Raw genomic sequence first — 14921 nt, 5'->3', positions numbered from 1 at the left:
TGTAATAGGGTTGCAGAATTTTGACTTGACAGAATGGGTTTTTAGCTTAAGGGTGTGTAGATGAAATGCAAGGTGTGTAAGTATGTGTTCATGGAGTGCTTCAAGTGTAAAAATCTGTATGATTTGTGCAGTTAAAGTGCTAATTTTGCCTACGAGAAAGAAAAGTACTACAGAAGAATTATAAAGGATTGGCACATTGGCTGCCTTTGCTGATGACACAGTTGGCTAATTTGCAAAGCATTGGTATATTAAGTTGCAGAGTGTGGTTGAACTTGGTTAGGAGACTTGGTGCCTGTTTCTGTGTCCTGCTGAAGACAAGGACGGCTTGATACCACTGTCAAAGCCCAGTTTATTGAGAAAAGCATCCAGGAAAGAAGAAGTGTTGAGTCGAAAGTGGTTCTCCTCCAATTTCTCTCCACTTGCTCGAAATGCAGAGCCTCCATTATAGCACAGAACAGAGTGTTAAAGTCGGGGATGGAAGAGGATGAAAATGGGAAGTTTACTTATGGAGAGAACTGAGAAATGTCCTGTGTGCAGACACCAGTGTTTGACGATTGAATACATTTAAATAATGCCTCTAGACTGCAAGTGTTTATCTGTGCCTCATTGGCCTAATGGATAAGGCACTGGCCTCCTAAGCCAGGGATTGTGGGTTGAGTCCCATCTGAGGTGAAAACCAATATCTACTCTTACTTTTCCAGAAAAAATGATATATTTATTACATGCTTCTGCTCTGAAGCTTATGTGGTATTAGGAACTTTGAAATGGTACCATTTTACTTCTGTACTCTTCAGAGTCATGTTGGCGTTCAGAAACTACAAAGTAGATTTTTAAACACCTATCTTTGTCAGATGCAACTTTGACCCGGCAGAAGATATTCCTTTGGAAAAAATGATTTGAATTGGATTGGTGTAACTGTTGTTTCTAGAGGTGGTGACAGGCTTTCAGCTACTTGAATAGGGCAAGTCAGGATTCATGAAACGTATACAACCTTTGAGCGTGTGTAAATTGGCATATCCAGAAAGGAGCAGTTTGTACTACTGTCAAAACAGTTTCTCTCCTCTTCTGGAAATATCCAGAGCTATGTAAAGCATACAACTGAGCTTTATTCTCATGAAGAAAGAGGTTTAAATGCAAAAAAGAAAACAAAAGCTTATCGTACTGGTGACATTCTCATTATATAGATTCCAAAAGAGTGCTTTAATTGAAAGGAGCTGAAAAAACACAATGGGATGTAAACCTAAATAACTATCAATATCATATTACCCATCCTTGCATTCCACCTACATTATAAAAATAAGCACAGCAGGACATATGACCGTGTGGCCTAATGGATAAGGCGTCTGACTTCAGATCAGAAGATTGAGGGTTTGAGTCCCTTCGTGGTCGTTTTCTGCCAATGGTCACACAACTCAGCTTTCCATTCAGAATGGAAGCAGGCTCTTCCAATACTCTTATAGCCATCATGTTCTCATTCCTAATTATTCATGAAGTGGAGTACATACTGCACAGTCATTTAGATTGCATCTTCAGCCTAAAATCTTGTCCATGTTAGTGGCATTAAGAAGTGCTTCTATGTACATGCACTGAATATGTAATAGGGTTGCAGAATTTTGACTTGACAGAATGGGTTTTTAGCTTAAGGGTGTGCAGATGAAATGCAAGGTGTGTAAGTATGTGTTCATGGAGTGGTTCAAGTGTAAAATCTGTATGATTTGTGCAGTTAAAGTGCAAATTTTGCCTACGAGAAAGAAAAGTACTTCAGAAGAATTATAAAGGATTGGCCCATTGGCTGCCTTTGCTGATGACACAGTTGGCTAATTTGCAAAGCATTGGTATGTTAAGTTGCAGAGTGTGGTTGAACTTGGTTAGGAGACTTGGTGCCTGTTTCTGTGTCCTGCTGAAGACAAGGATGGCTTGATACCACTGTCAAAGCCCAGTTTATTGAGAAAAGCATCCAGGAAAGAAGAAGTGTTGAGTCGAAAGTGGTTCTCCTCCAATTTTTTTCCACTTGCTCGAAATGCAGAGCCTCCATTATAGCACAGAACAGAGTGTTAAAGTCGGGCATGGAAGAGGATGAAGATGGGAAATTTACTTATGGAGAGAACTGAGAAATGTCCTGTGTGCAGACACCAGTGTTCGACGATTGAATACATTTAAATAATGCCTCTAGACTGCAAGTGTTTATCTGTGCCTCAGTGGCCTAATGGATAAGGCACTGGCCTCCTAAGCCAGGGATTGTGGGTTCGAGTCCCATCTGAGGTGAAAACCAAAATCCACTCTTACTTTTCCAGAAAAATTTATATATTTATTACATGCTTCCGCTCAGAAGCTTATGAGGTATTAGGAACTTTGAAATGGTACCATTTTACTTCTGTACTCTTCAGGGTCATGTTGGTGTTCTGAAACTACAAAGTAGATTTTTAAACACCTATCTTTGTCAGATGCAACTTTGACCCGGCAGAAGATATTCCTTTGGAAAAAATGATTTGAATTGGATTGGTGTAACTGTTGTTTCTAGAGGTGGTGACAGGCTTTCAGCTACTTGAATAGGGCAAGTCAGGATTCATGAAACGTATACAACCTTTGAGCGTGTGTAAATTGGCATATCCAGAAAGGAGCAGTTTGTACTACTGTCAAAACAGTTTCTCTCCTCTTCTGGAAATATCCAGAGCTATGTAAAGCATACAACTGAGCTTTAATCTCATGAAGAAAGAGGTTTAAATGCAAAAAAGAAAACAAAAGCTTATCGTACTGGTGACATTCTCATTATATAGATTCCAAAAGAGTGCTTTAATTGACATGAGCTGAAAAAACACAATGGGATGTAAACCTAAATAACTATCAAAATCATATTTCCCATCCTTGCATACCACCTACATTATAAAAATAAGCACAGCAGGACATATGACAGCGTGGCCTAATGGATAAGGCGTCTGACTTCGGATCAGAAGATTGAGGGTTCGAGTCCCTTCGTGGCCGGTTTTTGCCAATGGTCACACAACTCAGATTTCCATTCAGAATGGAAGCAGGCTCTTCCAATACTCTTATAGCCATCATGTTCTCATTCCTAATTATTCATGAAGTGGAGTACATACTGCACAGTCATTTAGATTGCATCTTCAGCCTAAAATCTTGTTCATGTTAGTGGCATTAAGAAGTGCTTCTATGTACACGCACTGAATATGTAATAGGGTTGCAGAATTTTGACTTGACAGAATAGGTTTTTAGCTTAAGGGTGTGTAGATGAAATGCAAGGTGTGTAAGTATGTGTTCATGGAGTCCTTCAAGTGTAAAATCTGTATGATTTGTGCAATTAAAGTGCTAATTTTGCCTACGAGAAAGAGAAGTACTACAGAAGAATTATAAAGGATTGGCACATTGGCTTCCTTTACTGATGACACAGTTGGCTAATTTGTAAAGCATTGGTCTATTAAGTTGCAGAGTGTGGTTGAACTTGGTTAGGAGACTTGGTGCCTGTTTCTGTGTCCTGCTGAAGACAAGGACGGCTTGATACCACTGTCAAAGCCCAGTTTATTGAGAAAAGCCTCCTGGAAAGAAGAAGTGTTGAGTCGAAAGTGGTTCTCCTCCAATTTCTCTCCACTTGCTCGAAATGCAGAGCCTCCATTATAGCACAGAACAGAGTGTTAAAGTCTAGGATGGAAGAGGATGAAAATGGGAAGTTAACTTATGGAGAGAACTGAGAAATGTCCTGTGTGCAGACACCAGTGTTTGCCGATTGAATACATTTAAATAATGCCTCTAGAATCCAAGTATTTATCTGTGCCTCAGTGGCCTAATGGATAAGGCACTGGCCTCCTAAGCCAGGGATTGTGGGTTCGAGTCCCATCTGAGGTGAAAACCAATATCCACTCTTACTTTTCCAGAAAAATTTAAATATTTATTACATGCTTCCGCTCAGAAGCTTATGAGGTATTAGGAACTTTGAAATGGTAAAATTTTACTTCTGTACTCTTCAGGGTCATGTTGGTGTTCTGAAACTACAAAGTAGATTTTTAAACACCTATCTTTGTCAGATGCAACTTTGACCCGGCAGAAGATATTCCTTTGGAAAAAATGATTTGAATTGGATTGGTGTAACTGTTGTTTCTAGAGGTGGTGACAGGCTTTCAGCTACTTGAATAGGGCAAGTCAGGATTCATGAAACGTATACAACCTTTGAGCGTGAATAAATTGGCATATCCAGAAAGGAGCAGTTTGTACTACTGTCAAAACAGTTTCTCTCCTCTTCTGGAAATATCCAGAGCTATGTAAAGCATACAACTAAGCTTTAATCTCATGAATTAAGAGGTTTAAATGCAAAAAAGAAAACAAAAGCTTATCGTACTGGTGACATTCTCATTATATAGATTCCAAAAGAGTGCTTTAATTGACATGAGCTGAAAAAACACAACGGGATGTAAACCTAAATAACTATCAAAATCATATTTCCCATCCTTGCATACCACCTACATTATAAAAATAAGCACAGCAGGTCATATGACCGCGTGGCCTAATGGATAAGGTATCTGACTTCGGATCAGAAGATTGAGTTTTCGAGTCCCTTCGTGGTCGGTTTTTGCCAATGGTCACACAACTCAGCTTTCCGTTCAGAATGGAAGCAGGCTCTTCCAATACTCTTATAGCCATCATGTTCTCATTCCTAATTATTCATGAAGTGGAGTACATACTGCACAGTCATTTAGATTGCATCTTCAGCCTAAAATCTTGTCCATGTTAATGGCATTAAGAAGTGCTTCTATGTACACGCACTGAATATGTAATAGGGTTGCAGAATTTTGACTTGACAGAATGGGTTTTTAGCTTAAGGGTGTGTAGATGAAATGCAAGGTGTGTAAGTATGTGTTCATGGAGTGCTTCAAGTGTAAAAATCTGTATGATTTGTGCAGTTAAAGTGCTAATTTTGCTTACGAGAAAGAAAAGTACTACAGAAGAATTATAAAGGATTGGCACATTGGCTGCCTTTGCTGATGACACAGTTGGCTAATTTGCAAAGCATTGGTATATTAAGTTGCAGAGTGTGGTTGAACTTGGTTAGGAGACTTGGTGCCTGTTTCTGTGTCCTGCTGAAGACAAGGACGGCTTGATACCACTGTCAAAGCCCAGTTTATTGAGAAAAGCATCCAGGAAAGAAGAAGTGTTGAGTCGAAAGTGGTTCTCCTCCAATTTCTCTCCACTTGCTCGTAATGCAGAGCCTCCATTATAGCACAGAACAGAGTGTTAAAGTCGGGGATGGAAGAGGATGAAAATGGGAAGTTTACTTATGGAGAGAACTGAGAAATGTCCTGTGTGCAGACACCAGTGTTTGACGATTGAATATATTTAAATAATGCCTCTAGACTGCAAGTGTTTATCTGTGCCTCAGTGGCCTAATGGATAAGGCACTGGCCTCCTAACCCAGGGATTGTGGGTTAGAGTCCCATCTGAGGTGAAAACCAATATCCACTCTTACTTTTCCAGAAAAATTGATATATTTATTACATGCTTCCGCTCAGAAGCTTATGTGGTATTAGGAACTTTGACATGGTACCATTTTACTTCTGTACTCTTCAGAGTCATGTTGGCGTTCTGAAACTACAAAGTAGATTTTTAAACACCTATCTTTGTCAGATGCAACTTTGACCCGGCAGAAGATATTCCTTTGGAAAAAATGATTTGAATTGGATTGGTGTAACTGTTGTTTCTAGAGGTGGTGACAGGCTTTCAGCTACTTGAATAGGGCAAGTCAGGATTCATGAAACGTATACAACCTTTGAGCGTGTGTAAATTGGCATATCCAGAAAGGAGCAGTTTTTACTACTGTCAAAACAGTTTCTCTCCACTTCTGGAAATATCCAGAGCTATGTAAAGCATACAACTGAGCTTTATTCTCATCAAGAAAGAGGTTTAAATGCAAAAAAGAAAACAAAAGCTCATCGTACTGGTGACATTCTCATTATAGAGATTCCAAAAGAGTGCTTTAATTGAAAGGAGCTGAAAAAACACAATGGGATGTAAACCTAAATAACTATCAATATCATATTTGCCATCCTTGCATACCACCTACATTATAAAAATAAGCACAGCAAGACATATGACCGCGTGGCCTAATGGATAAGGCGTCTGACTTCGGATCAGAAGATTGAGGGTTCGAGTCCCTTCGTGGTCGGTTTTTGCCAATGGTCACACAACTCAGCTTTCCGTTCAGAATGGAAGCAGGCTCTTCCAATACTCTTATAGCCATCATGTTCTCATTCCTAATTATTCATGAAGTGGAGTACATACTGCACAGTCATTTAGATTGCATCTTCAGCCTAAAATCTTGTCCATGTTAAAGGCATTAAGAAGTGCTTCTATGTACACCCACTGAATATGTAATAGGGTTGCAGAATTTTGACTTGACAGAATGGGTTTTTAGCTTAAGGGTGTGTAGATGAAATGCAAGGTGTGTAAGTATGTGTTCATGGAGTGCTTCAAGTGTAAAAATCTGTATGATTTGTGCAGTTAAAGTGCTAATTTTGCCTACGAGAAAGAAAAGTACTACAGAAGAATTATAAAGGATTGGCACATTGGCTGCCTTTGCTGATGACACAGTTGGCTAATTTGCAAAGCATTGGTATATTAAGTTGCAGAGTGTGGTTGAACTTGGTTAGGAGACTTGGTGCCTGTTTCTGTGTCCTGCTGAAGACAAGGACGGCTTGATACCACTGTCAAAGCCCAGTTTATTGAGAAAAGCATCCAGGAAAGAAGAAGTGTTGAGTCGAAAGTGGTTCTCCTCCAATTTCTCTCCACTTGCTCGAAATGCAGAGCCTCCATTATAGCACAGAACAGAGTGTTAAAGTCGGGGATGGAAGAGGATGAAAATGGGAAGTTTACTTTTGGAGAGAACTGAGAAATGTCCTGTGTGCAGACACCAGTGTTTGACGATTGAATACATTTAAATAATGCCTCTAGACTGCAAGTGTTTATCTGTGCCTCAGTGGCCTAATGGATAAGGCACTGGCCTCCTAACCCAGGGATTGTGGGTTAGAGTCCCATCTGAAGTGAAAACCAATATCCACTCTTACTTTTCCAGAAAAATTGATATATTTATTACATGCTTCCGCTCAGAAGCTTATGTGGTATTAGGAACTTTGAAATGGTACCATTTTACTTCTGTACTCTTCAGAGTCATGTTGGTGTTCTGAAACTACAAAGTAGATTTTTAAACACCTATCTTTGTCAGATGCAACTTTGACCCGGCAGAAGATATTCCTTTGGAAAAAATGATTTGAATTGGATTGGTGTAACTGTTGTTTCTAGAGGCGGTGACAGGCTTTCAGCTACTTGAATAGGGCAAGTCAGGATTCATGAAACGTATACAACCTTTGAGCGTGTGTAAATTGGCATATCCAGAAAGGAGCAGTTTTTACTCCTGTCAAAACAGTTTCTCTCCACTTCTGGAAATATCCAGAGCTATGTAAAGCATACAACTGAGCTTTATTCTCATGAAAAAAGAGGTTTAAATGCAAAAAAGAAAACAAAAGCTTATCGTACTGGTGACATTCTCATTATAGAGATTCCAAAAGAGTGCTTTAATTGAAAGGAGCTGAAAAAACACAATGGGATGTAAACCTAAATAACTATCAATATCATATTTGCCATCCTTGCATACCACCTACATTATAAAAATAAGCACAGCAAGACATATGACCGCGTGGCCTAATGGATAAGGCGTCTGACTTCGGATCAGAAGATTGAGGGTTTGAGTCCCTTCGTGGTCAGTTTTTGCCAATGGTCACACAACTCAGCTTTCCATTCAGAATGGAAGCAGGCTCTACCAATACTCTTATAGCCACCATGTTCTCATTCCTAATTATTCATGAAGTGGAGTACATACTGCACAGTCATTTAGATGGCATCTTCAGCCTAAAATCTTGTCCATGTTAGTGGCATTAAGAAGTGCTTCTATGTACATGCACTGAATATGTAATAGGGTTGCAGAATTTTGACTTGACAGAATGGGTTTTTAGCTTAAGGGTGTGTAGATGAAATGCAAGGTTTGTAAGTATGTGTTCATGGAGTGCTTCAAGTGTAAAATCTGTATGATTTGTGCAGTTAAAGTGCTAATTTTGCCTACGAGAAAGAAAAGTACTACAGAAGAATTATAAAGGATTGGCACATTGGCTGCCTTTGCTGATGACACAGTTGGCTAATTTGCAAAGCATTGGTATATTAAGTTGCAGAGTGTGGTTGAACTTGGTTAGGAGACTTGGTGCCTGTTTCTGTGTCCTGCTGAAGACAAGGACGGCTTGATACCACTGTCAAAGCCCAGTTTATTGAGAAAAGCATCCAGGAAAGAAGAAGTGTTGAGTCGAAAGTGGTTCTCCTCCAATTTCTCTCCACTTGCTCGAAATGCAGAGCCTCCATTATAGCACAGAAGAGAGTGTTAAAGTCGGGCATGGAAGAGGATGAAAATGGGAAGTTTACTTATGGAGAGAACTGAGAAATGTCCTGTGTGCAGACACCAGTGTTTGACGATTGAATACATTTAAATAATGCCTCTAGACGACCAGTGTTTATCTGTGCCTGAGTGGCCTAATGGATAAGGTGCTGGCCTCCTAAGCTAGGGATTGTGGGTTCAAGTCCCATCTGAGGTAAAAACCAATATCCACTCTTACTTTTCCAGAAAAATGTATATATTTATTACATGCTTCCGCTCAGAAGCTTATGAGGTATTAGGAACTTTGAAATGGTACCATTTTACTTTTGTACTCTTCAGCGTCATGTTGGTGTTCTGAAACTACAAAGTAGATTTTTAAACACCTATCTTTGTCAGATGCAACTTTGACCCGGCAGAAGATATTCCTTTGGAAAAAATGATTTGAATTGGATTGGTGTAACTGTTGTTTTTAGAGGTGGTGACAGGCTTTCAGCTACTTGAATAGGGCAAGTCCGGATTCATGAAACGTATACAACCTTTGAGCGTGTGTAAATTGGCATATCCAGAAAGGAGCAGTTTGTACTACTGTCAAAACAGTTTCTCTCCACTTCTGGAAATATCCAGAGCTATTTAAAGCATACAACTGAGCTTTATTCTCATGAAGAAAGAGGTTTAAATGCAAAAAAGAAAACAAAAGCTTATCGTACTGGTGACATTCTCATTATATAGATTCCAAAAGAGTGCTTTAATTGAAAGGAGCTGAAAAAACACAATGGGATGTAAACCTAAATAACTATCAATATCATATTTCCCATCCTTGCATACCACCTACATTATAAAAATAAGCACAGCAGGACATATGACCGCGTGGCCTAATGGATAAGGTGTCTGACTGCGGATCAGAAGATTGAGGGTTCGTGTCCCTTTGTGGTCGGTTTTTGCCAATGGTCACACAACTCAGCTTTCCGTTCAGAATGGAAGCAGGCTCTTCCAATACTCTTATAGCCATCATGTTCTTATTCCTAATTATTCATGAAGTGGAGTACATACTGCACAGTCATTTAGATTGCATCTTCAGCCTAAAATCTTGTCCATGTTAATGGCATTAAGAAGTGCTTCTATGTACACGCACTGAATATGTAATAGGGTTGCAGAATTTTGACTTGACAGAATGGGTTTTTAGCTTAAGGGTGTGTAGATGAAATGCAAGGTGTGTAAGTATGTGTTCATGGAGTGCTTCAAGTGTAAAATCTGTATGATTGGTGCAGTTAAAGTGCTAATTTTGCCTACGAGAAAGGAAAGGGGCGACCGCTCCTTCCCCCCGAACGTATGGTGGAGTACCCCGATCCCCCCGGGAAGCCATTTTTGGGCGGGAGGCGAGTCTCGGCTGGTATGCCCGAAGCGGCGTTGCCGGGGCGTGCCTTTTCCCGCCCAAGAAGAGGCTGTCCTAGACACTTACGCCGATGGCCACGCCCCGTAGGCGGATTGGAGGAGGGTCCACGCCCACCCGAAGAAGGATAAAAGGAGCAACAAGCCAAGGAAGCATCCTCTTGTTCCTGTGCTCTGAAGCTGCACCTCCCTGTTGCACGTGAGCTCGAGACGGAACGAAGAGCCAATTTTGAGAATTTGTAATCCTTGTGTTTTGTCTTCTAGCACGTCGAAACTTTGGTTCCAGGATCTTTCGGTCGACTATCGTAAGAAAATGCCGGGCAAAAGGGTCGGAAAGAAGGTTAGCACCGACCAAATGCTTCGTATGCTGGTGAAGGACATGGCAAATATGAAGAAGCAGATGGCGGCCATGAACGGTACGGGCCGGCCTAAGAAAGTCATCGGACCAGCATTGCCGGGGATAGTCCCTGCCGGGAGAGGTAAAAGGGCCAGGAACAGGGCGGCAGGGGGTGAGGCTCCGGTTCCAGAGTCACATCCGGCGAGCCCGGTCAGGCCAGTGGAGGCCCCAGTTCCGATTCCGGATGCAGGACAGCCGATCCCTGTTGTAGTTACACCGGTGAACGAGGGGGATATGCCACCGGAGTTGGCCGCCCAGTTGGCGGCGTGGTTGGGCAAGAATAATGAGGGTGCCATAGCTCCAGGGGATACGGCCGAAGAGGCCAAACTAATAATGAAGCAATTGCGGCAGTCGCGAGATGCTGCGAAGGCACCTTGTCCTTTTGTTCCCCCTCAGGTTCCCGCGGAACAACCGTCTTCAGGCGTTGGAACAGCAGCAGCAGCGAGTTCAGCTACTGATTCGGGTAAGAAGCCGTTGCCAATGGCTGGGGAGGGGTCGGTACCCTCAAGAAGGGAAAAAGTGGTACAACATATACCGTTGGCCACGAAGGAGATGATATGGGCGGATAAATACGTGAACATATTTTCACTATTGACTGATCATTATGAAATAGAACACGTAAAAAATCAGAAGGAATTGTTGCATCCAAGTGTATGGCGAGCAAAAATGGCGGGTTTCAGAGTTGATGAGACAATCGCTAATTGGGCCAGGGCTTTTGGGATGTTCACTGCAATCATGGGGGAACGTAGGCCTGAGGTATTGACTGAGTTGGCTTGTTACCAGACATGAATAATGGAGTTTTATGAATCGTACGATGGTGATCAATGGTTGGGTTATGATAACAAATTTTGTAAGGCCAAGGAGCACGACTCATCCCTGACGTGGGATTGTTTCGACTCCATTTGCTGGCAGAAACAGGTCAGGTCAAACTTGACAAAGCCGTCTTCGTTTGGCGGGAATGGGGCAGAGCCTTCCCGCCATTCCCCGGCGGTGCCCTTTCGAGCAGGCACCAGTAATGACCAGCAGGCAAGGAGTAATGGGAACTCTGGCAAGAAAGGGGTCTGTTGGAGCTTCAACAGGGGCAAGTGCACTAGACCACAGGGGACGTGCAAGTTCAGGCATGAGTGTGCAGGGTGCGGACAATCTTCACACCCCGAGAGTTCGTGCAGAGCCAAGAATGGCGATACAGGGGGCAGAGGTGGCGCCCAACAGGTCTAATGACGGCCGAGGGGCGCTGCTACCTACTCCCATCGACATCATGGCAATGATCCCCTGGCTGAACGAATACCCTGATCATGTCTCCGCTGGGGTGTTGAGGGACGGTTTCTCATGTGGTTTCCGCATCCCGGCGGGGGATTTTCGGGGGGGAAGCACTGTGTAAAAACCAACTGTATGTTCTGCAGAATGCGGTTGTAGTACAGGCAAAAATTGCAAAGGAGGTGGCCCGAGGTTGGGTCGCGGGTCCATATGCGAACCCGCCTGTTCATAATTTTGTTTGTTCACCATTGGGAGTGGTCCCCAAGAAGGCCCCAGGTGAGTTTCAGTTAATGCATAATCTGTCCGCTCCTAAGGGTCTTTCCGTGAATGATGCGATTGACCCGGGAGTTTGTTCGGTGCGGTATGCTTCCTTTGATGAGGCTGTTGCCATGTTGAATCGCCTGGGGCCCGGAGCGCTGATGGCAAAATCGGATATCGAGTCAGCGTTCCGGTTGCTCCCGGTACACCCACAGGATCAGCGTCTGCTAGGCTTTGTGTTCCAGGGACGCTATTACATGTATGCCAATGGGTTGCTCCATCTCTTGTGCGTATTTTGAAAAATTCAGTAGTTTTTTACAATGGGCGTTCACCAGAGCCACAGGCTTTACGCAGGTTATGCATTACCTAGATGATTTTCTGTTTCTGGGGGCAGCGGGGGACACGGAATGTGCACAGGCTTTGAGTAAATTTTGTGATCTCATGAGAATATTTGGCGTGCCACTAGCACCGGGCAAAACTGTGGGGCCATCTACTTCACTCGAGTTTCTAGGAATTGAGCTCGATTCTGAAGAGGGGTGCTTCCGTTTGCCTAAGGAGAAGGTATTGAAATTTATGGCCTCACTCGAGGCATGTATTGACGAGACGAAAGTAACATTGCATCAGTTGCAGCAGGCTGTGGGTCAGCTTAATTTTGCCCTTAGAGTGATACCAATGGCTCGCCCCTTTTCTCGCTCTATTGCTCAAGCCATGGTTGGCCTTAAGGAAGGGCATCACCGCACAAGACTCTCGGCAGAGGTTCGCCAGGACATGCGCATATGGTTGGCATTCCTGGCGGATTTCAACGGTCGTGTCCTGTAGAACAAACCAGCGGTTTCCTCCGAGGAGCTGGGTTTGTGGACCGACTCGGCAGGGAGTGTGGGTTTTGGCGCCATCTTCGGTAATCATTGGTCGGCACAAACATGGCCGGCATGGTGGCACGAGAGTGGGCTCACAGGTAACATTGGGTTTCTTGAACTGTTCCCTATTTTAGTGGCCTTGAATACATGGCCGGAGGGGTTTCGTGATCGCACTGTGGTGTTCTGGTCAGATAATATGACCGTGGTAGAATGTGTCAATAATCAGGCAGCGCGCTGCAAATTGATCTTGAGACTGATGAAAGAAATTGTCCTGCTATGTATGAAATTAAACGTCCACTTTAGAGCAAAACATGTGCCTGGGGTACTGAACCAGGCGGCTGATGCACTCTCTCGTTCTCACATGCAGGCCTTCCGGGGCCATCTGCCCTCTGCGGACTTGGTGGCGGCACCATTTCCCGAACTTCTCTGGTCTCTCGGTGCCCCGGATTACAAAACCTCGTGGGAGAGAGTCTAGCCCCCAGGACAAGGAAGGCATATGAAGGGGCGTTCCGTTCCTATTGGGCATTTTTGGGTCCAGCTAGGGGGGAGCATTGGGGGCAGGAAGAATATGTCCTGAAATTTCTAGTTTCATTGCATCAGGCAGGCCGATCAGTGGCAACAGCCAATAGACACTGAGCCGCCATTGCATTCATGGCGCAGGCTCATGGCATTCAGGACCCCACAGCGTCCTTTCTGGTGAAAAAGGCGCTGCGCGGTTGGCAACGCCTTGAGGGTCGTAGAGAGGACGAGAGGCGCCCGATAGGGCTAGCAAGGTTGTCCCAGTTAGTGTCCGTACTCCCTGCGACTTGTTCATCTCAGTCAGAGACAGTGCTATTCCGGGCCGCCTTTGCATTAGCGTTCCATGGGGCTATGCGGATAAGCGAACTGGTAGCAAGGAGCAAGCAGGATACGGGGGGAGGTCTGTGTCGAGAACACATCCAGATTAAAGGTGACACGATGGTAGTCACTATAGCCAAGTCCAAAACCGATCCGGGAGCGATCGGAGACAGTGTGGTTGTTCAGCGTATGCTAAGGTCCCACATGTGCCCAGTGAAATGCGTAGAGGAGTATTTAGCGCAGAGGGCGGCATCATGGGGGGGGGCTTGCTGAGACATACCGACGCCACCCCACTAACCAGGTTTCAGTTTCAGCGGGTGTTGACAATGGCAATCGCAGCAGCGGGCTTGAACCCGGGCGATTTTGGGACCCACTCATTCCGGATAGGTGCTGCTACAGAAGCTACAGCCAGGGGTTTGAGTGTGGATAAAGTGAAACAGTTGGGGCGTTGGTCCTCGAATTGTTATAAGAGGTATGTGCGGTTGCACATGTTGTGAAGCTAATGTCATGCACTCACGCTTCTTGTTTTCTGTTTGGTTTTCAGTTTCGCGAGCAGGCTTTGCGGGGCGGACTGTGCAGTTGACCCGACACCTGGGGACCAGCGGTCAAAGATCACCGGCTGAGGGAAGAGTGGTGTGGGTCGTCGGCCACTCATACGTGAGGCGTGCCGCAGACGTATTCAAAGCAGGTGACATGATTCACGTGGCTGGGGAATACGGGTACAGGGTGACCTTCTACGGAAGGGGCGGGCTCTGTATTGACCAGTTTCAAAATTTTATGGAGGGTCTATTAGGGCGGACAAGGTCACCGCCATCTGTAATCATAGTGCATCTTGGGGGCAATGATTTGGTGACCACGGGTCGACGAGTACTTCTCGAATTAATCTTATCCACAGTGAGTTGGTTGGCGAGAAGGGTTCCAGGGTGCACGATTGCATGGTCCCACATGATTCCACGGAAGGTGTGGCGGGGGGCTATTTCTGTGTCAGCTTTAAATCAGTCGTGAAGAAAGTGAATAACAAACTTGGGAGGTTGTCCGTATATGTACATTGCATTCTATTCCTCATGGATGTATCAGGGGGGACCATATGTACCTGGAGGATGGGGTCCATTTGTCCCGGGAGGGGAATGCTTTACTCATAGGAGACTTTGTAGCTTGGTTAACGAGTTTGTGCAGCCATGACCTTTAAGTAGGAGTTTTGTGGGGGGTCCGGATAGCCGGTCAACTATCCGGCCTGTGGCGGTAAGGTCATGATCGGTGAGCAGTAATTGGAAGATCCCTAGAGGTGGGGCGTCACCCATTATGGATGGGAGCGCCCGGGGGGAGGCGGCCATTGGCCCCTCAAACGGGGAGGCGGTCCCCTTCTAAGGATGGGGACGCCGAAAGGGAAGGCGGTCAAGGCCCCTCCCTGGGGAGGAGGGGCTACGGGCCCCTCCTGGGAATTTCCCGGGGCCAGGACATCTGCGACGGCAGATGTGGTAAGCAGTGTGGGGTGGGAGGGGGG

General features: G+C 44.5%; 5 non-coding genes across 5 annotated transcripts; all 5 read left to right on the top strand.

Moving 5' to 3' along the window:
* The first annotated feature begins 2192 nt into the window (after positions 1-2192).
* Positions 2193-2265, top strand: TRNAR-CCU (transfer RNA arginine (anticodon CCU)). Its single transcript has one exon. It is a non-coding gene; the product is annotated as a tRNA-Arg (tRNA).
* Positions 2266-3785: 1520 nt separating this feature from the next.
* Positions 3786-3858, top strand: TRNAR-CCU (transfer RNA arginine (anticodon CCU)). The gene has a single exon. It is a non-coding gene; the product is annotated as a tRNA-Arg (tRNA).
* A 2238-nt stretch (positions 3859-6096) lies between these two features.
* TRNAR-UCG (transfer RNA arginine (anticodon UCG)) lies at positions 6097-6169 on the top strand. The gene has a single exon. It is a non-coding gene; the product is annotated as a tRNA-Arg (tRNA).
* A 1521-nt stretch (positions 6170-7690) lies between these two features.
* TRNAR-UCG (transfer RNA arginine (anticodon UCG)) lies at positions 7691-7763 on the top strand. Its single transcript has one exon. It is a non-coding gene; the product is annotated as a tRNA-Arg (tRNA).
* A 1520-nt stretch (positions 7764-9283) lies between these two features.
* Positions 9284-9356, top strand: TRNAR-GCG (transfer RNA arginine (anticodon GCG)). Its single transcript has one exon. It is a non-coding gene; the product is annotated as a tRNA-Arg (tRNA).
* The last annotated feature ends 5565 nt before the right edge of the window (positions 9357-14921 follow it).

This window comes from Lissotriton vulgaris, chromosome 5 (assembly GCF_964263255.1).
Source record: "Lissotriton vulgaris chromosome 5, aLisVul1.2, whole genome shotgun sequence".
Taxonomy (NCBI): domain Eukaryota; kingdom Metazoa; phylum Chordata; class Amphibia; order Caudata; family Salamandridae; genus Lissotriton; species Lissotriton vulgaris.
The sequence above is the reverse complement of the archived record's forward strand: the minus strand, read 5'-3'. Positions and strand labels throughout refer to the sequence as shown.